The sequence below is a fragment of the Ruditapes philippinarum genome, unplaced genomic scaffold, assembly GCF_026571515.1.
Source record: "Ruditapes philippinarum isolate M1 unplaced genomic scaffold, ASM2657151v2 ctg131_1_1_1_1, whole genome shotgun sequence".
Taxonomy (NCBI): Eukaryota; Metazoa; Mollusca; class Bivalvia; order Venerida; family Veneridae; genus Ruditapes; species Ruditapes philippinarum.
In genome coordinates this window covers 735,431-740,612 of record NW_026853741.1, presented here as the reverse complement: position 1 = coordinate 740,612, position 5,182 = coordinate 735,431, and positions in this window count along the sequence as shown.

Here is a 5,182-nt window from a genome sequence, read left to right as displayed (position 1 = left end):
TAATGATTGTTTAGCTAAAGCATCTACTTTTTCATTTCCTCGTATTCCTACATGGCTTGGAATCCAATATAATTTAACATATTTTGTTTTTAGTATATCATGAAATCGTAAGAGAAGTTTCTTTACCATGATATTGTCAGATTTTTTATTTTTAATGGATATTAAAACAGAAAGCGAGTCAGAAAATATCACAAATTTATCGTGGGTATGCTGTGCTATGTATGACAATGCTAAATCGATAGCTTTTGCTTCAGCAGTAAAAATTGATGCATTATCTGGTAACCTCATACTAGATGTAAAATTATTTTCAAACACAGCCGCACCTACTTTGCAACCTTCTTTTGAACCGTCCGTATAAATATGTATAAAATCTTCATGTTCTTCCTTAATTGCTAGAAACTTCTCTTTGAAATATTCAGGTGAATTTGATGCCTTTTTTATATTTGACAGGTTAATATTTATTTCCTGGGAATTATAAGTCCAAGGTGGAACATCCTCATCGTCATTTTGAAGGATACGGTCTGGATTAATTTTAAGTTTATCTAAATCATCTTTTAAACGAAGGCCTAATGGTTTAATTTCCTTTGGTTTGTTAACAAATTTTTCAGTATAACTTGGTTTGAAAATAATATTTTTAGCTGGATTTTTCCTATTAGATGAAATTCTAGTTGCATATTGAAGTGATAGCTTTTTACGACGAAGATAAAGCGATGGTTCCCCAGCTTCCGCATATAGACTTTCTACAGGTGAAGTGCGAAAAGCACCTAAAGCTAAACGTAAACCCTGGTGATGTATGTAGTATTTAGCATTTGAAGATATGATTTTCTTGCAGACCCATATACTACAGAACCATAATCTAATTTTGATCGGATAAGACTTCTGTATAATTTCAGTAATGTGGAAGAATTTGATCCCCAATTTGTACTTGATAAAACCTTAAGTAAATTTAAAGCTTTTAGGCATTTAGTTTTCAAATGTTTAATATGCGGTATAAAAGAAAGTTTTTTATCAAATATAATTCCTAGAAACTTAGCTTCATCTACTACTGGAATTTTAGAACCAGATATGTAAAGTTCAGGGTCATTATGTTGTTTTCGCAATCGGCAGAAATGAACACATTGAGTTTTTGACTTTGAAAATTTAAACCCATTTTCTATTGCCCATTTCTGAATTTTATCTCAATTTTGTTGAAGTTGCCGTTCAATTGTTCTCATACTTTTCGATCGATAGCAGATAAGAAAATCGTCTACATATAGAGAACAATCTATGCCTGGTGTAAGAGCGCAAGCAATATTGTTTATTTTAAGGCCAAAAAGTGTAACAGAAAGTATGCTTCCTTGAGGAACACCTTGTTCTTGTTGGTGGTCTTGAGAAAAAGTTGAACCAAGTCTTACTTTAAAGTGCCTATCTTTTAAAAATCCAGAAATGAAAAGAGGAAGTCTAATACAAACAATGGACAACAACATCAGCGCCTAGGAACGTTTACCCCACAAATGCGTTCAGTAAATTATGATAGAGAGAAAGAAACAATTTCTCAAAATAAATCTTACACAGTACCAATGGTTATTATAAGAGAATATAGTGATGTTAAGCATTCACTTCCTTTGCCTACAGCACCAGGTTTAAAGAGATATACGACACCAATCACCATCAACACTTACCAAACACCATTATCGCATACATTACCTCATATGTATAATAAAAATATGGGACAGACATCTCAAAAGTGTATACAAAAAACTGCTGCATACATGACACCTCATACACAGTCAAGCTATATACCTTTGCATAGTTACATGCCAGTATTCAATTATAATACACATGAAAATCATACTAGTCCTCATTCAAACTCAAATAGAAACATAAAACCAGACAAATTTGATGGTTCTACCACTGAGTGGACAGATTACATAATTCATTTTGAACGTGTTGCCTCCTGGAATGAGCAACAAAAGGCGTGCATGTTATCCATCAATTTAAGGGGGGAAGCCCAGCGTTTACTTTCAACATTAAGTTCCTCTCAGTTAACATATTATAATGAAATAAAACGAGCCCTGACTCAAAGGTTTAACCTCAGATCCCCTTTCAAAATTCCATTTTATTTAGTTCCGCCCATTGTTTTCTCGTTTAGGGCACACGCATTTTTTTACTTGGGGACCATATGCCGCTTTTCATGGAATGGCACTAACGTGTCACATTGAAGGTTCCATGATAACCGCCATATGAACACATCTGCGGATGTTTCAAAATTCTAAATTTTACCAGTTCATGTTAAATGTTGAATTCTGCTTAAGCCGGTGCTAGGGGGCGTGGACGGTAACTTGCACTTGACAGTACCGTCCATGAACAGGCTCAATCAAACCGAGCCTGCAACATTTTCAATTTTGCCGTGTTGGGCTTTCTTTAGGGATTCTGTGTTTATCTATTTTAGTCCACAAGAGCGGGAACTGGCATATAGGTGTGAATTCCGAAACAGGAAAAGGAATTCTTGGGAGTCTGTATCAGATTATGGATATGCATTAAGACGTATAGGACAGAAAGCATTTCCCTTAATGCCCCATACAGCACTCGAATCTTGTATCATTGATCAGTACATTCATGGTCTTGGTAGTTTTGAGTTACAAAAACATGTACAATTTTTACATCCAACTACTTTAGATCAAGCTATAAGTGCTGCGGTAGAATATGCTGCGTTACAGGGGTCACTTGATAAAAGATCAAAACCCGTAGATGACGAAATTACAAGGGGGACTACTCTTCCATTGAAAGAAAATATACGCCATCAAATATGAAAACTGATTGTAATCTTGAAGATTTACAGCTAATGTTATCTTCTTTGTTAGATCAAAAACTTGAACAAAAGTTTAATGAAAAAATGTCTATGCTTGAAAACAAATACTCAGATAATGTTATAAAGAAACAAGACATATCAAGACAAAATAGCCCTTCACGTCATTTACGTGCAGATTCATCTCCACACAATAACAGACGTGTAGGAATTCAGATTAGATCCCTAAATCATTCTCCTAATAGGAATTTAAGGAATAATTCTAGGAATATTTCCTGCTCATATTGTAATAAACTGGGACATACAGAAAGTCAATGTTTTTTCAAAGAGCGTAGAGATATTTTCTGTACTTTTTGTAAAAAGAAAGGCTATATTGAGAGCCGTTGCTTTCTAAAACAAAATGCTCCCTTACAGGAAAACTAGACCGGACTGAGGTTGTTGCCAAAACTTCAGTCATTTGTAAAAATACTAGGCCAATATGTGACATAACTATAACAAAATGTGACACAAAGAGTTCACAAAGTAGTGAAAACACTGAAAATGCGAATTTGAAATATGTTAGTTTACCAGACATTGACAAACATAAACATTGTTCCGTTAAAAGTAATTTAACGTCTGAACATTCAAATACAAATGAACAAAACACGATGTATAGGAAAATCCCGGAAATAACAATTACCCCACCCGAATTAAGTCCTACTCCTACTACAACAGAGACGAATGCTCAACATGACTTAAGTCAAAAACTAGGACAAGAGTGTTCGAGAAATGAAGGTCAAAATGTATACCGTGCAAATACAGTCGAACAAAGTAAGAGTAAATGTACACCATTAAGTTTGAGTAAGGTTTTGCAACAGAATAATGTTGGTATAAAAACACCACAAAATTTAGGCCAAGAAAAGGAAAACATTGTTTCTGATATAGGTGAAAAAAATAAAATATCATGTTATTATGTAAAAACTGCTATAGGGCAGGTTAAGGGAGGAATGCTCATAGATTCTGGAAGTCCAGTTTCAATTATTTCCACCAAGTGTTATGATAGACTAGAAAATAAGCCTAAGTTAGAACTTGTTAAAGTGCCTCTATCTACTGCAAATGGGGTCAGGCTAAAAATTGCTGGAAAATGTACACTTAATTTTGAAATTGAACATCTTGCATTTTATTTTGAGTTTATAGTTGCTGATATCGAGGAAACTATAGGCATTTTGGGTATGGACTTCTTTGAGGAGTATAATGTTAGCCTTAAAGTCCCTAAACGTCTTCTCAAAACTAAGGTGGGGAAAGTAAAAATTCATAAATATCAATCCATAGCCTGTGCGAAAATCCAGGTTGCTGAAACTATTACAATCCCGGCTAGATCAGAAATGTTAGTACCAGCATACATAAATGGTAATTGTAAGGATAGGCTAAATGTATTAGACCTTACTCATACCCTCATAGATAAAGGAATTTTTGTTGCACGATCTTTAATTGATATCAATAATCACAGAACAGTACTTTCAGTTATGAATGTAAACACATGTCCTGGTAAGTTAAAAACAGATTCAATTTTAGGTTTAGTCTCACAACTCACAAGTGGGTGAAATTTATCAAAGTAGTGAAAATAACGCTTCAAAAGTCTTATGCTCAGAGTATGTTTTACCAGATCATTTACAGCCTATAATAGAGTCTGTTTCAAAGGAATTAAGCAAAGACCAGATTTTTTAAGTTAAAACTGTATTAACTTCATTTCATTTTCAGATGTTTTTATGGGGCCTGATGGGAGATTGGGTCAGACAATTTTAGCTGAACATTTCATCAATACTGGGGACTCTAGGCCTATTCAGTGTAAAGCCCGAAGAATTTCTATACATTTACAAGAGTCTGTTAATCAAGAAATAGATAAGATGTTAAAACAAAATGTTATTGAACCTTGTCATTCACCCTGGGTTTCTGGAATTTGTCTTGTTAGAAAAAAAGATGTCACAATAAGATTTTGTGTTGTTTTACGAGCTTTAAATTCCGTAACAATATTTGTTATGGTCATTGGGTTGGTTTACTTTTATATGTTTCTACATGATCATTTTAGTGTTTTACTTATTTAACCTTTTGTAACCATGACAACTGTTAGAATTTCACTTGGCGGGGATTCATTTTATTTACACTGTCTCGTTAATAGGAACATGGTGGGGCTAAGAGCGAGGTTTGGTGCACCATTAACCGGTTTAAACTCCCCAGCAGTCATTATTATGCTGCTGACCGTTCCAAGGCGGCGCCCCACTGTGTTCCTCAGATGTATGTCTTATGTTGTTTCATACTGTTTTTGGTGACACTTTTGCTTGTGTCCCTTGTTGTTTTCTCGTCTACGGTAAGAATCTTCCCCATTGCCTCTAGTTTTTATTTCTTTGATTACTC